Source organism: Emys orbicularis, chromosome 3 (assembly GCF_028017835.1).
Source record: "Emys orbicularis isolate rEmyOrb1 chromosome 3, rEmyOrb1.hap1, whole genome shotgun sequence".
NCBI lineage: Eukaryota > Metazoa > Chordata > Testudines > Emydidae > Emys > Emys orbicularis.
Window position 1 is genome coordinate 36,420,442 of NC_088685.1, and position 18,379 is coordinate 36,438,820.

Below are 18,379 nucleotides of genomic sequence, written 5' to 3' on the forward strand. Positions count from 1 at the left end.
TCTGAGTTCCTCATCTGTAAAATGGGGATAACAGTATTTTCCTACTTCAGCGATGTTGCAAGGAACTACATTAAAGATGTGAGGTTTTCATATACTATGGTGATGGGGGCCATATAAGTACCAGAGATAGATAGGCAAGAACCGCTGAAAGTTGGGATAGGAGTTGTTAAAATTTCTTTATGTAGATCTGTCCATGACATACCTCCATCTTAGCATGTAAAAACTCTTTTATTGCTCTCCCCATAGCTGAGAGGGTGGGACCTTCCAAACTGCTTGATAATTTGTGATGTGGACACATGACCACCAGGGACTAGGATCAGGACATAAGACCTACATTTAAAGTTTAGGTTGACATCCACATGCCCGAGTGACGTAGCTAAGCCAACCTACATTTTAAATGTAGACACAGCTAGGCCAATGGAAGAATGCTTGTCAGCCTAGCTACTGTCACTTGGGGAGATGAAGTTCCTACAGAGATGAAAAAAACCCTTCTATTGCTGCAGGCTGTTTACACTACAAGGTTATGTCGGAATAGGTATGGCACTGTAGCTATGCAGGTATAGTTCCCGTAGTGTAGACATAGCCTTAGACTAGATTTAATGTTGGTTTCCAAACAGTTGAAGGCAACCCATTATACCCCCTAACCCTTCATTTTAAAAGTATTTCCTTCTTTGACATGTATTTCCTCTTTTTTTCATGGATTTATATTAATTTCCTTTAAGAAAGTACAATAGATGAGCAGTTACACTTTAAGGTTACGTCTACACTTTAAGCCGGAGATGTGATTCCCAGCTCGAGGAGATATACCCGTGCTAGCTCTTATTAAGCTAGCATGCCAGAAATAGAATATAGCTGCAGCTGTGTGAGTGGCAGGAGAGGCAAGCCACCCCAAGCCTGTGCCTGTCCAAGGCCCTAAATACTTACTCAGGGCAGCTAGCCCCTCCTGTCACAGCTACATTCTAATTTTGATTAGGCTAGCTCAAAGAGAGCTAGCATGGGTATAAGCTTGTCTTCACGTACAGCACTACAATGGTGAATATGCTCCTACGCCAATGGGAGAGCTTCCCGTAGTTAACCCACCTTCCCGAGAGGCAGTAACTATGTCGGTGGGAGAATCTCTTCCATCCACATAGCGCTGTCTATACGGGGGATTAGGTAGATATAACTACGTTGCTCGGGGGGTGGATTTTTCACACCCCTGAGCCACGTTTTTATACCAACATACATCTGTAGTGTAGACCTGGCCTAGGTCTCCAATCTGGGGGAGATGATTCCCAGTTCAAAGTGCAGACAAAGTCTATGATGGCTGCCTGGGACAATGGGAACACCTCCTCATAAGTGCCAATTACCCTCCAACACCATTTGCTCTTAGTGTGGGAAAGCAGCAAAGGAAATGTCTTTATATCTCAATGAATTAGATCTTCATGGAAATTCAGACTATAAACAAGTGCTTAGTCCTTTCACAGAGGAAAAGAGGGTGTTTCCCCAGGCCCATGTATGATTGTGCACTCACCCAAACACCACCTAAGGTTTAACCTGCAGGGTTTAATGCGGGCAGTTAGAGATTTCAACTGGTGATTAACACCCACTCAGAAATTTTGCAGTTAAATCACACAACACTAATGTCACTCATCTGTTATTGAATACCACTGTTTATATACAAAACAACCCAACAGAACACATAAGATAGACTATGTATTGTAGCTGTGTTGCTGTTCTAGGCGTTTCCTTGCTATGCAACGGTTTTAAATGGTTTGGAGACAGGGAGCTCTATTCAATAATCATGTGACAGACAGGTCACCCAGTGGATTCATCAAGAATTAAAGTGTATTTTGGGATAAAACATAAAGAAGGAAATTTGGAGGTATTCTGTCTGGTGTTTTCAAGCCCAAATGAATCCTTTCCCTTTTAGCATACAGATAAAAGTTACAGAGAGTCCTGTGGCACCTTTAAGACTAACAGATGTATTGGAGCATAAGCTTTCGTGGGTGAATGCCCACTTCGTCGGATGCATGTAATGGAAATTTCCAGGGGCAGGTATAAATATGCTGGCAAGAATAAATATGCTAAAAAGTTAAAGTTAAAGATAAAAGTTAAAGCTTCAAGCCAACACTCAGCCATCAGGAATGTGCCATCCACAACTGATAAGCAACAGTTTCTGTTTGAAACATATAGTATGAGAGCTCAGCCTGCCCTCTTTAAACGCTTGTGGTTTTGAGCCTGCAGTGAAGCCCTTGCAAATAACTAAACAAAATACTTAGAAATGCATCATAGTGAGAATTACTGAAAATCCTGGCTGGCTTCCAAAAACTTGGTTTCACCAAGAAACAAATATTATAGACTCAGTGTATACTCAAACAGAGAGAGAGGGAGGGAGACTTTCTGAACAAATGAAATTAAGCTTGTTTGATAATAAGCACTGCAGGTGGTAAAACTGACTTTATGTTTAAAAAATATTTAACATTTTACTGCACACAAAAACTTTCATAAAATGTGTGTGTGTGTGTGTGTGTGTGTGTGTGTATGTGTGTGTGTGTGTGTGTGTGTGTACAGTGAACAGAAATCTATTGAGTTCCACCAGACCAGGCGTCTGCATTCTGGAAGGCACATTGCAGCCAATAAATTTGACTAAAACTTTTTTATTTTATGAATTCTGCTATAAAAGCAAATCCTCCTTTCTAGACTCCGTATAATTGCAAGACACTACTGTGAGTGCCAAAAATGTCAACTGTAAGTTGCAAACATGGACACATTTAAACAGAACCATATGTCAGAATGGGAGGAAAGACCTGAAGTAATCCAATCAGTTTACCTTTTCCTGAAGAGTCAATTTATAATGCAACCTTAGTACTAAGAAATAATAATGTAGCCAGTGATAAATTACATTGCTCAATCATTTATTAATAATTTTCATTGGAAAGAAAGATTTTATCGGTGCACCACATTCACTAAGTTATAAGATCACAGATGTTCAGGGTAGTGGAGCCAGAACCTTAATATTAATGAAGCCTCATTAATACCTAATCAACTGGTGATATTTTGATCCTAGGAGAAACTGATGGCCAATAAAAATAAACCCAAACATTCTTCCTATCTGAAAAAAAAGTACCGTAATAAAAAACAGGAATGCGCACAGTAACCAACATGCAGTAACTCAGGTTAAGCAACAGGAAGCTAATTTTGATTCCCCCCCCCCCATCAGATGGATTTATCCTGTCACCTAGGTAATTTCAGAGTCTTACTTTGTAGATTTATACAGGCATTCAGCTTTAGCAGATGCACTCACGTGCGGTACATTAACAATGCAAAACTACTTTCCAAAATACTCTGGATTATGGTTTTAAAAAACAGATCTCTCTGGAAATTAAATCCCTGTTCAGCTCTGAATGTGATTCTGCTGCACTTCAAGTGTGAAATCCACTTAAACATATGTGGCATCTGAAATTATATCATATGCTTTTCTGTGTAAAACAAATAAACTGGGGTTTAGCCTTGCAGTGATGACAAAATAGGAATGAAAGTGTATTTTAGACTTTAACAAGGAAAGTAGGAATTGCCATACCAGATCAGAGCAGTGATCCATCTAGTCTAGTATTCTTCCTACAACAGTGACAAGTACCAGATGCTTCAGCGAAAGGCACTACAGTATGCATAATGGACAATTATGGAATAACCTGTCCTTAGGGAATTTTTCTTTAATTCGTCAGTTTATGCCCTGGAAAATGAAGGTGTGTATCTTTTGTGTGTGTGTATGTGAATGTGAGAGAGAGTGTGTGAGTGTGTGAATAATGTAACTATGGATGTTCTTATTATTCTTAAAAAACTAATTAGATAAGTTAATAGACTCAGTATCTTGTAGCAGTAAGTTCCACGAGCTAATTATGTGTTACATAAAATCTCACTTTCACATTGGCTGCTTTTAAGCTTCATTAAATGTCCCCTTGTTCTTGTGGGTAACTTGGGATATGCGACTTACCTTCCTTGCACCACTGAATATTGTATATACCTCTTTCATATCCAGTCTTGTTTATTTCCTCTGTGCAAAATCGTCATCATTTAACTCTCTTAATGTGGAAATCTTTCCATGCTGCTAATCATTTTTGTCACCAATGTCTAGATCCTTTCTATTTATGATATATCTTCTTTTGCAGATGGAATGGTTAGAACAGAACAAAGTATTTGAAATGAAGGCATACTATTGATTTATATAAAACAGCATTATAGCATTTTCAGTATTTTTTTTCTGTGACATTTCTTATACATCCTAACATTCTGTTGTTTTTTCTTTTTTAACCTCTGCTGTATGTTGAGCAGATTTTCTCAGAGAGCCATCCACCGTGACACCCAGGTCTTTTCCCCTGAATGGTTACAGTTAATTTAAAACCCAGCAATATGTCTGAATATCTGAGTTTCTCAGTCTCTGACATCACAAATGATCCTTCATGCACAAAGTTGGATGAACTAATGTAGCTGAAATGATCACATGCAGTAGGTGCAGAAATACAAAAGTGGAAGATTAATGCCCTAGCTCATTAGGATAAAAAAAGGTGGCAAAGGCTACCTTTGCAATTGAATTAGAGGATGATGCTGTGACTACTGATCTAAAAGAAATGATAATAGGTTTCCTGAGTTTTATGATAACCTATATCAATCTCAGGTATCCTTGGTGAGAGCAGATATAAAGCATTCTCAGGACTTTGACCTTGAAATATTAAATTAAATAGATTCATTTTCAAAGTGGCTTTAAGAACTGAAGATAAAACCTAACAGTGTTGTGACAACTGCATGGAAGTAAAATTGGATCCACCAGCTAGCACAGCTGGCTGGGCAACATGTGGTGAGCATGTGCTTCAGGAGAGTTTCAAGAGGAACTTTGCCTCCCTGAAACAGGATTTGTGCCAGGGCTCTGCTCATGCAGTGCAACTCTTCTCTGCCTCCAAAGTCAGGCTGTGCCTGTCTGGTACAATAGAGCCCCAAAAGGAATTTGTATTACATGGTATTCATAAATAAACTAGTGTACCGACAGCCAAGGCCGGAAAATGACTCTGATTCAATACGAGAATACCACCACCAGGTACCCGAGAACTCTCTTTTGTGCTTAAATGTACTATAAGTGAACAAGATAATTATACAGCTAGATTATCATCACCCATCGCAACTGAACCTTTGACTGTTTGTCAGAATAGATCCTAGGGTTTTTGTCGGTTTAACTTGTAGCTTCAAATCTATTCCACCATATCCTCTGAATCCTCTCCAGTGAATTTGAACCAGTTCTGATGTTTTACAACAGAGCAGTAGCTTGTAAATGCTTTTGTTTCTGAACATTCTGAGAGGAGCACCAAATGATGCTTATTGTAAAATGTAAGAGTGCTTCAGAACATTCGGGAACACAAGAGTGGCTGTTGATGTGACATTGATTAACGACTGAAGTGTTGGAATGAGATAATGTAAAAGCCAGGACTGCATGTGAACTAGGGTGACCAGATGTCCTGATTTTATAGGTACAGTCCCGATATTTGGGGCTTTTTTTTATATAGGCTCCTATTATCCCCCACCCCAGTCCCGATTTTTCACACTTGCTGTCTGGTCACCCTAATGTGAACTAATATAACCAACAGCTATACATTGCAGGGGTAATCCAGTTTCCAACTACCTGCAAAAAAGTGGTTTCAGGTGTGCAATATTTTGTTAACTACTTTGGGAAAAGAAAAGAAAATGAGATGGAAAACAGCAAAGCAGAGAACAGAATGGTAACATGGTCTACTAGGTAGAGTATTGGAATGGAAGCAAAGAGCACAATTTGGCTTGCTGGTAACCATACACAGCTATTTCATATGTCTTTGTTACAGGTTTCCTATCTGTAAAATGGATTAATAAATTAGCTTATGTTTCATAGTGCTGTGAAGTTACAAACCACTATAAAAGCACTTTCATATACCTTTATATGTTTTTTAAAAATCTGAATAAAATTAAAAATTGACCTTTTTTTTCTATCGTTCAGACTGATGCTACTATAGCAAGGTGAGGTAAGAGACTGGAAGAAAACACTTTCATTTGATATCTTGGAGCAGATTTTTTCAGTCCTCCAATTGTGCTTATATTGTACACATACAAATACCTGTAGCCAACTCACCCCTTTAAGAAATCCCTAACTGATGCTACTGCTATCCCTACCAGCTGGAGACTCTGGCCAGCTCCTCAACGCAGCCCACAAAACAAGAGAAGGGAGATCTACCCTGTACACCTCTGAGTTCACGGGTTGCTGGGGGAGCGGAAAGGTGGCCCCATCTGGGCCCCATTTTACCCCTCCTCCCAGTGCAATAGTCCCTGTTTTGGGTGATTCTGCTCCTATCAACTGGAGTCTCTGGTGGGCTCCTTTCTGTAGCTGACAAGGGGAGGCGTACGGAGGAAGGCACGACGTGGGTCGTAATGCCCCCAGAGTAGGGTAGGTGCACATTTGCAGGCACATGCACATAACAATTTTTAGCGGATATTTGCACATACGAAGCACAGGAACAGGAGTGTGTACACGCTCCAGCTTACGTGTGCACAAGTGAAGGCTAGCTAGAGGCCCCGCAGAAAATGTATCCATTTTTTTGTATTCTTAAAATCCGCTAAGGCACTCTGCATGAACCACTAACTGGGACATCCAGGAACTGAGTCTTTCAATTCTGTTCTGTGTTCATCACCAATAGCAAGAGTTTGGGATACCGGTAGTTGTTAGTCAAGTTAACTTACTTGCAGTCTACTAATTCAGTCCTCCTTTTCATCCTCTTAAATCTAAAGAGAAATGTGTCGGGCTGAGGAATTTATGGAGAGAACAATTTTTAAAGGTAAATAAATGCATCCCACATTAAATTATTTAATTAGCACCAGTGTTTCTGGCAACAATGGATAACCGTAAGGAGTCAATCGTTTCTTCTAATGGTCAGTTAAATATAATTACTACTACATATTGTTCGTCTTCACGTTATACCTGCATATACCTTTTTCCTACATAACAACCAGTTTGAAAGTCTCACTTGAGATAAGGAGCAGAATAAATTACTTTGCATGAGATAATTTAGAAAGAGAAACCCCTTCAACATTTGGATAATAAGATATGAATTAAGCACTGATATGTTAGTGAGTGGCTGTTTTGGGAGGGGGAGGCAGAGAAAATGGTAATGTTTTTGTGGATTAACTAATAGTTATTTTACAGCGTCACTTCTGACATGCTCTGAGCTGACAAGATACTTGGTTTTACATGTGACTGTAAACTAGCAAATTATTCTTTGGATGGATCATAGATCAGAAGATGTGAAAAGATGCTCATAAGGATGAAAGATTTACATTTCTCAGGAAGAAAAAAAACCTGCATTAATTGAGCCACAGGTTTGCCTTAATCACCCAACTAATTCTGAGGTGTGCTTTGAAAAGGGTGATGGAGTGAGTTGCAAGGAGTCTGAGACACCATTCTAGATGGTAGAGACACTATGGGAGAAATATCTAAGTAAATTGGAAAGGCAGGAAGTGAAGGAGGAGTCTCTATTTGCTGTGCTTATCAAATAGCAGAATAGGAAAAGGTGAGGTCCTGGAACTATGATAGGCAGGGAAAGTCCACAAAAGATCTGGAAGATGAAGAGGGGGTTATTGTCCTGGAATGTGAAGGGAAGCAAGCAGACATTTTGGAGAATGAAAATAATACATTCCTCTGTCTATGATTCCTTTAAAATACTATACAGCAAATGCCTTAAAAAGGGGGAATCATGTGCTCTAAGGATCTATGATGTACAGTCTGCTGCTTGGCTAAGAAAACATGGTGGCCCTGGAACCACATAGAGATGCCTCTCTGCCAAGAACCAGTCAGGTCTAAGGGATTATTTTGGACCACAGCTTGAATCTGTGCCTGAAAGATGCTGTAGTCATAAATAAATGAGATGCCCTGAGTTCTGCTGTCCATAAGGCAAAAGTCAGAGGACTGTGTTATAAATGAAAGATAGAATTTCACGTGTGCTGAAACAGGGTGGGTGAGCTAATATCTTTTAGTGGACCAACTGCTGCTAGTGAAAGAGACAAGCTTTCGAGATCTTCTTCAAGTTTGTGTAGCTCAAAAAGCTTGTCTCTTTCATCAACAGAAGTTAGTCCAATAAAACATATTACAGTACCTCACCCACCTTGTCTCCAGTATCCTTATACCAACACAGCAAACAACACATGAGCTGGGCAAACTCAGTGATTCACTACATTTTGTTAGTAGCATTTGAGACAAAGAATTTAGATGCAGTGCTATGAAGGTGTAGGATAGAGAGTACGCTCCTGTAACCATCTCTATAGACCTTAGCATAGGAAGCAATGGAGGATATCTTGCTCTGCTCTCCGGACCCTTAGCTCTTATTAGTAACAAAATAACTGCTTTAAAAAGGCCTTCAGTTTCATTGAGTTTAAAAGAGCACAAAACACTACAAAATTCTACAGAAAAAAAACTCTAATCCATATGAACCATAATTTACTTTTTCAGCCTAGTCTGCACATAAGCACAAACTGATGGAATGACAGATTTATTCCCATAATTCATTTTTGCTCCATGGCCCAAGAAGAATTAGCATTTCTTAGCCAGTCAAGCAATCTATAATAATGTTTTTTGTTTCAGCACCCTGGTTTTACTTTCATTTATATTAAAACAGCAGTAGTTGGAATATCTTTTAATGTTATTTTCATTCAACAAGCATTTCTTGGCAAAATATCAGGATCTTTGTTTCTTAGTAGTTTTTTATTTTTTAAATGGGCATTTAAAAGCTAATTTTGAATTCCATACAGATTTTCAAACAAACGGCTGCTTCAGATTTAAAGGGGGTTTAAAAATTGTAGATGTTCATTTTCATATCATGTATTATGATATGGGACTGATTTTTCATTTAAATTATACTACCTCTGTTTTTGTGATGTGGGGAATACAAATGCAGCCTCAGAAGTTAGGTCCATTTTAAAAATAAAGAGCAGAACAGCAAACACTAATATTTTATGTTTAAAAGAAAATTAAACATCTTTCCTTGATACTACCCATAGACACTGTCAAAAAAAAAAAAAAAAAAAAAAAGCCCACAATTCATTTTTTTGGCCCCAAATCAAGAAAACTATTAAGAAGTGCTTAAAGTTAAGCATGTTCTTAAGTTCTATTGAAGTACACTGTCCGCACTCAAATATCAATAACAACATTGGAAACTAATCCACGTTCCCTCAGAAAACTATATGTTAATATCAGAGTAAATATTGTATAAGCATGAAAAATACTTCCTTTTAAAGCAAGTCAATGGGACTTCAGCATGGGCTTAAATGCTTTGCTGAACCAGGGCCTCTAACCCATTTATATAACATAATAAGAGCAAAATGTGGGCCTGATCGTGCAAACTCTTAGGTGAGTAATTTAATTAGTTAGCAGAGCACTGCTGTGAACTAGAGTTGAACTCAGGGGGTGAAGTTAACAAATCCCATTAAGAAAAATATAATAAATATGGGCTGATACTGCATGGAGCTGAGTGCCTGCTGAGAGATGTTGACTTCAAGGGAATAGAGAATGCTCAGCATTTCTCAGGAGGTTTTTGCTTATTGAAGAATAAGAATCATGCAAATTGCTATTCTAGTCCCCAATCCAATAAATAGAGAGTTTATTGTTCTAAAGAGTATGTGTCAAAATTACATTTGCCATCCTTCTGGCTCCTTTGGCAACAATGTAAAGATGAGTGAACATACTCATTAAAAATGCTGGATATTTGACAGCATGGTCAGGTTCCTGCTTTCTTATGGCTTATGAAGGCTAGATGACGCTCTCACTCTTCAATGTAAAGGGTACTGTTGATGGTGTTATGAAGCCCCTGCCCCCATCCTGGGAAGATGATCCAAGGAGTAGTATTTACTGCTGCCTCAGAAGAGAGTTTGCTTGGCTCCTTTTCCTGTCCAGCTGCTCATGGTGTGTGGTTGCGACTGTGTGCGTACAAGTATTTGTTGGGGCATTTGAAAAATGGCAGTCTGCAATGCTGTGAAAGTCTCATGACCTTCCAAGTTTACACTTGCTAAAGGAAACCCTCTGCATTGATTCCCAAGAGCTTTTACCACCAAAGATAAATTAACGGGGTTGTGGGGGGAAATCAAACCCGACGGAAGTGTTCTAGTGTAATCATCATTTACTTTTTAACAGCAATAGGAAAACTAACTCAGCTGAACATTTGGCTCTTCTGAAAGATCAATTGAATTAGGAGCCGAAGTCCATTTTGTGCCTCGGTGCATGCCATGAGGACATAATAAACCTTGATTTAAGAGGCGTTCCATCTTCAGTCTCCTACCCCAATGCCCTTGCACAGCAGCGTGAAATAACTGTGTTGCCGTACTCCCCTGAGCGCAGAGGCTACTCTCTCACAACACTCTCTGGGGTATGGAAAAGCAGAAACCTGTTCCCTTCCCTCTTCGCCCCCCACATGCACCAGCCAGCAATGTCTTTCAGGTATGCAGGTGGGACTGGAGTTTGCTGCATCCTCTGAAGGGGTGTAGCAGCAGGTGTATGCTCCTGCTCCCTTCCAGTAGCTCCCCCCAGGGCAGCCAACTTTTCACCTCCCCTGCCTCAGGCTAGTGCCTCCAAGGCATGATTGAACCTCAAACAATCTGAATGAAATACTAGCTAGTTAGAGGGCTAGACTAGGCTCCTAGAGAAGCTTGTTCCTGGATTCTTCTACATTTTTAATGACACAAGACAGCAAAAACTGTCAAATCATATCCCTGAGTCTCTACTGTGCAGGGGCGGCAGCTATTCCTTGCCCTGGAGTATAATCTAGGAATGCAGCTACACCCTTCCTGGAAGTAAGTGTTAGGACATGCTGTGTCAGCTGTGGCCCAGCACTGTCTCTTTATTTAGCATTAGTGCATTGTCTTACAGCTTCCAGACACGCTGAGCATTTCTGCAAATGTGGGTATGGCTGCCTAAGAAAAGCTCCAGAGAAGGATGTTACAGCAAGTAATTAATACCTGTTCTTGAGTGTGTATGTCAATATAGATACATATTACACACATAAAAGCTATGTTAAAAAAATGATTAAAGTGGTAAAGTCAAGCACTGAAAAGTTAAGAAATGCCAGGAATGCCAGAGTGGAGGGAGCATGCTCAGTTTCTCTGTGGGAATGGCACATGTACACTGGGAGCTGAGAGACTCAAACACGCTGCACGAGGATGGAATCCTCAGAGATTTTAGCTGCTAAAATCAAAGAAGTCTCTACTGAGCACGTGCAAACTGCAGTTTTTCAAAGGCATATAATTATACCTGGTCAGAAATTTTTTGATTAAAGAATTTTCTTCAGAAAATGCTGATTCATCATAACTGAAACCTGCACAGAAATTTATCCTCTGAGAAAACTTTCACCAGGAAAGTTTTTCAAGTCCAGGATGGAATATCTGGATAGAACCAGAAAGCAGGAAACCCACCCCAGAATCGCCACATCCTATAGAGTTAGTATCTTTGTCTTTTGCCCAATGAATATTAAATTATTTATACAAAGTGAAACAGCTCCACAGGAGAAACAGAGACTAAATCAGGCAGAGCAGGAACTTGAACATGGCTCTCCCATGTGCTAAGTGACTCTCCTAGACATTGGGGTATTAGCTAGTGGGCAAATGCCCTCTCTGGTTTTTCATCAGACTTATAATGGTCTAATTTTCATTCTAACGTGGAATGAAACAATTTTTGGAACATTGAAAGTTTTCATGAAACAAAATTCTTGCTTCTGGCCAGCCTTATTTATAACTTGCCCACATTTGGTAGAGTTTCATGAGGATGGCAAAAGGCAGATCCCTGACACAAAGGCAACCCACTTGTCACATTTCAACTCCCTGCTATAAATCATGAGGGCATGAGAACTGTTAAAAGAGATGGTTTCTAGAACTTAACATGGGCAAAACAATGTATTTTTTCCTACCATAGTTCTCAGAAACAGCTGAACTGTTTTGGATTAAATTTTATTAAAAATTCAACCTGAGGCAGACACCTCAGCCCAAATGGTTAAAGTCTGGTAAAGTTATAAGCAACTGAAAACATAGTCTTACAATAGGAAGTGTTGGGCAACCTTAGTAACCTGTAGCATAAAGAATGTATTTTCCCACACAGCAAATGCATGAAGCTGAATCCACAGAATTTCCTCCCCTTCCTGTGTGGACTTAATGATGCCATTAGAGACGCTCTGTCTACCAAGCATTTTTAGCTGTGGGTAACCTCTCTGGCTATCAAAATGAGAGAAGTTAAAATATGAATCTAAGAGACATTTTTAAGCCACAGCCACGGCTTAGCTCCTTCTTACCCATCCCTCCTGTAACTATGTGAAATGTTTTGTCATGCCACATCATGTGCCGTCAAACATAAGGCAGGAGAAAGGCATAGGCTTCTATTGTGGCATCGAAGTGCAAGCTCCTCTTCTTCAAAGAGTCAGTACAGTTTTAGATTTACCAGTTCAACCACGACTGGATTTTAAGGGGATAAAGTATAACCAAGGAATAGTTTAGAAATGTGTCCACAGCCATCAGAGTACAGTAAAACCACACTATGGGGTAGGAACTATCTTTTTGTTCAGTGCTTGTGCAGCCCCTAGCACAATGGGGTGCTGGTCCAGGACAGCACTACAACAGTACAAATAATAATTCCCTCTAATAACTGGGCGAGCTAATGCAAATTACTGCATTTTGCTAATCAGTGAATAATTGAGAATAATTTTAAAAAGCAAGGACAATATCATGCACAATTCTATTCAGCTTCTTAAATTGTGCCCATCTCACTGTATGCTCAGGTACAACATGGTTACTTCATCTGTTCAGCACATATTTAGTTTTAATCTTTATTATAATATTTCCTAGTATATTAATAAATGTTCTATAGCTTTTTTTGTTAAAGTGATGAAGTCTTTGAAAGTCAAATCCTCAGCCCCTGATTGTGCTGCTGAGGCATGGAGAGAGTCCATTTTATGTGGGCAAATTATGAGGTGTGTGAATTAGTGAAGTGCTAGAAGTGTGAGGTTCCTCTCTATACCCGTGGCCAGGAATTAACCTCAGACACAATGTTCATAATGTATAACCTACATTTGTGGTGAGTTCTGTACATCTTTAGCAAAGGGAAATATTTAGATTAATGTTGCCAATATATCCAGAAGCCTGGATTCAGAGCTCTCAGTTCATGGTCCTTTTAAACCCTCAACTGCAAATGAGGGATTACTCTGCCTGTGCAATCTCAGCCGGTGGAAGGAATGGCTGAATGGCCTATTCCCTGATGGAGCTGTAGGAGTTTGGTGTTTTTTACACGTAATTAAATAAAATGCAGCAGATAGGTGGAAGGAAATGCTCAACAATCTTTAAAAGAACACCTCTTCAGGCTATGTGTGTATCTTTACTGCTCTTTCTTAGATGACAGGACTATTCCTGGTATCAGCCAGTGAATGCTGTTTATGCCAATGATTTGGCCTCTGTGCCCCTCAGTAATTCAAGGCATTATATAGTGTATGCTTTAACCTTTTCATTTATTTAATTTGGAAGATCAACTGGGTTTACAGTTTACAATTAAGTTTACAATTAAGCTCCTCAAACTATGGGTAAAAAATGAAAACAAACAAACAAACAAAAAACAACTAGTGCTGTGCAGAGGATGAAAATTCCATATTGCAAAGGATTTCAAGATTTTGACATTTTCTTTTCAGTTCAATTTGGAGCAAAAATCAGAAATGTTGATGTTATCCACAAAATAAAATTCTAAAAAAAATAAAGATAAAAAAAAATTGGGGGTGAAAAAGTTATTTCTATTTAGACCTATTTTATATAATGAAACATAAAAACATTGAAACAAAATATCATTTCAAGATTAAAAAAATGAAATATTTTGTTCCAGTATTGTCAGAATTTTGCTCCATTTTTTCCAAAATTGAGATTTTGTAAAAAATTACATGATTTCACAAAGTGTTTTGATTTTGAAAGCACTGCATTTTCCAGACACACTTGAGTCATTTTTAATCACACAACCAGATCTGCCATAGAATTTGATGATCCATCTTTCTGGCAGCATCCACCATCTCCCTGGCTGCAAGTGAAAGCTACCCTCCCTCTTTCGAAACCATAGGAATGAGGCCATGTTGCAAATGCCACCTGCCTTCTGTCAATGGTGACTCCCCCATCCACTGAAGCTAGCCATTTGCAAAAGCAGTGGTGAATCAAGCCTATAAGGTATGTAGTGACCTGAAGAGAGTCTAATACAGTCAATTTCTTATTAAGTGATTTTGAAGTAGAGTGAGTTGGATTTTTGTCCCAAACAAAACACTTGTTTTGAACACTTGTACTGAAGTTTGAAACTGGATGCTTTCCAATTTCCAAATTCTCTTGGTTCAACATATAGCCTAAGTAAACTATTATTAGCATTTGACTCACAACTTTGGTTTCACACGGATTATTTAATTTAAAACTGTTATTCAGGAAATGAAAAACTTTAATAACATTTTCCAGCAGTCCAGAGGTGTATGTATTACTTTAACCTACACTTTCTTGAAGGATCTACTGAAGGGTCTTATGAACTTTCATTGACTTTTGTAGCATTAAATGTTATATCTAATAGAATTTAAGGGCAGAATAACAACCACCAAGGACTGCAGTGCGGAATCAGGAGAGAAAGTGTCCATTAACTGCCAAGTGCTGTGTGCAGGGAATATGCATGGTATAATGAGGTACAGGAGATAACAGGGCTGCTGTGGTAAATAGAGAAGAGATGGACCTAATCTACAAAGTAGAAATCTGGATTCATGTCCAAACACAAACTTACCCAGAGTTTGAGGCTGTTCAGATTTGGGGTTCTGAAATAATCCTGAGCCAGGAAGTTCAGATGGATTCCAGATCTAAACCCCAATTTTTCCCATGTTCGACACTACAGAGGCTTGATCAGCTGCAAAACTAACGTGATAAAAATGCCATTCACCCAAATTTCTTATAAAAAGATGCACAAATTAACAGACAGTGCCCACTTGTAAAATCACAACGTTATTTCTTTCAAAGATCTTTTTCAAGATATTAAATTCAAACTAGGACATTTTGCCATGAAACTGATGGAGTCAATAATGACCTCTTAAAGCAACTAAACAGTCTCAAGTAAAACCGCCACAAGCTTATGGAATGGATTTAGGATGAGTCCCTTTAAAGCCTAAGGTTCAAGGCTGGATAGAGAGGTTCTTAAGGTGAGCTGTCTCATAGAGCTCCATAACTGTCTTTGCACAAAGCACAATAGCTTTGTTTTTCCATTCACAGATATGATTAGCATATGCAGAGTGTCAGCTGTATTTCTGAACTTGTCAGCTGGAGCTTCTCTGCCTGTAGGACTCTAATGGAGCGCTCCAGTAAGACATGCCCACAGTGACAGAACAATAGGCTGCTTGAGAATGAATACTAAAATGTGATTGATTTCCCCTGGTGAGTCTGGCATGTCTTTAGATGTCTGGAATACATTGTACGTTATTATTAGGGCTCAACAGTTTGCTTTAATAATCACCTAGGAAACAGCAAAAGAGGGGGGGAAATAACCATAATTGTCTAAAGACAAGTATATACAAATTACAAAGCATTTTGTTAATAGAATGCAAGCAGCTCTAATTATAATGAAGCATAAATTCAATGGTAGGGCTGTCAGGCCTTTTGGAAATAACAGGATTTTGACTTCTAAGAAAAAAAGTTGTGCTCAGTAGTTTCTGATCCCTGTACTTATTTTACTTGAGAGCAGGAAGTGTGTGAACAAATCCCATTCATATATAAAGGGATTTGTGTGCCTACCTATCCCCCCTCACACACTGTGCCCTTTTAAGTATAGATAACATGAAAGGAAATTGGTAAACTGTGTTAATTACTCCAGGGTAGAAAAGATGTTGTGTTTCAAACAGAATTTCATGTTATGTTAATAATTGAAGCACATCTGGGACATTCAAGAGAGCTGGTAAAGTGATCCCTTTTTCCTTTGCCCTTGTACACTTTTGAATCACATTAAAAAAAAAAAAAGCAGCAGCAGCAGCAGCAAACACTCTAAGAAAAACAATCCATTCCGGAAAGAATTCCTCCCTTTTCCAGCCAAATAAGGGAAGACATGACCAACTTTTCCCAGTGCTACTAAGCTAATTTAAACTCATTTCAAGGCTCATAAACCAGGGCATAAGGCCATAAAATATCCATGGACTGATCAGAAAGCCTACAAGTAAATCATTTTAACTTTAAATGACTGTTGAGGATAGTCATTGTTCCAATCCTGCTCACTTTACACACCCAGGCTGGATTCTGCTGCTCTGATGCTGAATAGCACCTTACCGCATGGGCAGGCCCATCGAGGCCAGTAGGACAATTCAGAGGGCAAGGTTTTCAAAACTGTCTAGGGGATTTGGACACTCAACTCCCATTCATTTCTAATGGCAGTTGGGTGTCCAAATCCTTCAGGTGGCTTTGAAAATCTCAGCCAGAAGGATTAAGAGTCACAAAATCCATAGCACAAGTCGGAGTCCCCTTTACTTCAACAGGGATACTACAGTGGGTAAAGTGAGCAGGATGTGCTTGTGGCCCTCAGAGCCCCTCAGTGCCAACTGGCAAAGAGTCCACTGTCATGTAACACCAACTCTTATCAAGCCTGATAAACACCTAACACATTGCTGTCATAGTATTGCTCTATAAAGAGTCTAATGTAAGTTATGGAATGACAGCCGGTAATGCATTGGTCTTTAATATCATCATGAAATGTATGTATTAATAGTGTATGAGGAATTATGGCTACTTACTGATATTAGGCTTTAAAGTCTGTAACCAAATAGGGAGAAACAGGTCTTCTTCCAGCCAGGAGGGAAGTAGCTATCTCCCTGTCTCTAATGTAAATTGAACATTGTGGAGCCAAATGCAATAGGAGCTGTATTTGCATGGAAGTCTACAGGAAACGCCAGGCTGACGGGGAGCATGAAATAAGCATGGGAAGACACGGGAGTCTAAACCCCAGGCGTTCATCCTGACTTTGGAAACAAAGACAATAAACTTTGGGAAATATAAGGAGAAGCAAAAGGACATTTCATTATCCATTTACTGAGGAGACTGCTGGTAGAGCATAGTGGACTCATGAAAACCTGGATCTTGATTTAACAGGAAATCAGAAAACTCTACCAAAAAAAAAAAAAACTCTGAGGGTGAGAAAATGGCTTTAGCAAAAGGATTGTAACTTGCTAAAATTATGTTTAGTCTCTCAGAAGCGTGTTATACTTTTGTTTCTTTTGTTACCAATTCTGTTTCCATTATCCTTGCTTTATATCACTTCAATCTCTTTGTTAATAAATTTCTCTTTGTTTTATCATAAGTAGCCTCAGTGCTTTAATATTAAGTAAATGTGAATTCTTAGCTGACTCAAAGAAGCGGGTGTTTGCACTGTCTCTTTGGAGATAGTGACCTTGTAATTGCTGTGCTTGTCCAGTGAAAGGGGCTGAATGCTCCAGGGGAACGTTCTTCCAGGGAGCTAGGAACAAGGGTGCAGCAAGTGTTACTCACAAGGCAAAGTAAGGGCTAGCAGAGTCCTGAGGTGTTTGTCTGGGTAGCTATCAGACTGGGGTGACAGGGAATTGTCACCCAGTTTAGCATCAGCAAATCTCTCTCTTGCTGAGGCAGAGGTGTTACATGGTGACCTAGGTTTTTGGGTGCCCTGAGAAATCACATCACAGTGCTGTATAATGCACACTTAAGACCTAATTCAGGAAACCATGTGCTAAATTTTAAGCACATGCCTAGTGCTTAAAATTCAGCACATGCTTAAGTGCTTTCCTGAATAGAGATTCTTTCCTTATTCAGGACCTTATATGGCAACATATGGTATTTCAGGGGAAACACTAACACAAACACACACTCATAATAAACTGACAGAAAAAAAATCTACAAATCTACTTTGAAACACCTGATCTGTTATCTTATCAATAGTCCAGCAAGGAGGGATAAAGATTTAACTTTTTTTTTTAAAGCTTATGAAAAGCAAGAATACCCCGTTTCCTCCCAGATATTCATCTAGTCAGGTTTATTTAAAAAGCTGCTCCAAATCCCAGAGTTTTCTATAAAGAGAAATTAATTCATATTGCACTCAAGGAGAACAGTAAAGTTACCTAGAGTGTGTTATATGTCTTTTACATTATCTCACTGTATCAGAATTTTTTCTTCCTCCCATCCTAATTATTGGTTTTGATCAGAAGCTAGGTCATTATCATGGAAAAGGGTTCACACAATACGTGTGTCAAAAATCTACCTACTTTAAACCATTCTCCATAATGTTCTCAATTTATTTGTGAGATGCCTTCTTTTTTAAACAAAACAGTTTATTGCAGTGAAATTAAAG